A 1087-nucleotide genomic window follows, 5' to 3' on the forward strand; every position below is an offset into this window, starting at 1 on the left:
TGTCATCTGATCCAGGTTGAAGCTTTTGAGAGTCCTTACCTTTTAGTCTGAACGGGCATTTATTTTTAGTGTTAATAGCCTTTATATTTCACATATTGATCTTTGGCCAGAGGGTATGATCATCTACCAGACAGGACTTTCTTGCTACATCAGGTGTTTTTGGTGCAATGAAGGTTGCATTTACCATCTGTAGATTTTCTGGGGCCTCAGGGTTAAAGACTGTAGACACTACAGAGTCTCTCATAAAAGTCTAAAGGACTTGGGCTGGGGATATAGCTCAGTGGCATAAGCGCCTGTCTGGCAAGCACAAGGTCATGAGTTTGATCCTCAGTACCAGGAAAAAAAAAAAGTCTAAAGGATTTTAATCAGGCTTCTGGGTAACAGTAGTAACTTTTGACATATTGATGGGCTTTTTGTCCCCCTTGTTTGATGCTTTTTTGAAGCGCTTGACAGTATTTCGGGACTGCTTCATTTCTTTTTCCTGGTGTGTTGTCATTCCAGATGGGGCAACCTTTGGGAAAGACCATGGCAACCCATCTTGTTATGGCTGACAGTCCACGGAGGAACCTCTCTCTTTAGTTAGTTTCTTTTTTTAGTCAAAATTCAGTGACATTTCTGTGTTGAACACACTCAGAAGGAGTTGCTGACAGTCATCCCGAGTGGGCATTAGGTGACACCATCTGTCCAGGGTAGGCATGCACTAAACTAAGGTTAAAATGGATCAAAGATCTAAAGATTAAAACAGAAGCACTAAATCTATTGGAAGAGAAAGTAAGTAGAAACCTGGAAGACATAGGGGTAGGCAGAGAGTTCATCATCAAAAACCAAACCACACGAGAAATACTTCACAGAATCAACAACTGGGATCTCATTTTATTGAAAAGTTTTTGCATATCAGAAGAAATCACCAACAGAGTAAAAAGAAAACCCACAAATTGGAAAAAATTTTAACCAACTGCCCCTCAGACAAAGAACTTCTATCTAGAACATATAAAGAATTTTAAAAAAGAAATCTGGCCCCCAAAATTCAAAGGCCCAATCCAAAAATGGACATGAGAGATGAATACACACTTCTCAGATGAAGAAA

This window comes from Chinchilla lanigera, unplaced genomic scaffold, assembly GCF_000276665.1.
Source record: "Chinchilla lanigera isolate Chin_1 unplaced genomic scaffold, ChiLan1.0 scaffold00169, whole genome shotgun sequence".
NCBI lineage: Eukaryota > Metazoa > Chordata > Mammalia > Rodentia > Chinchillidae > Chinchilla > Chinchilla lanigera.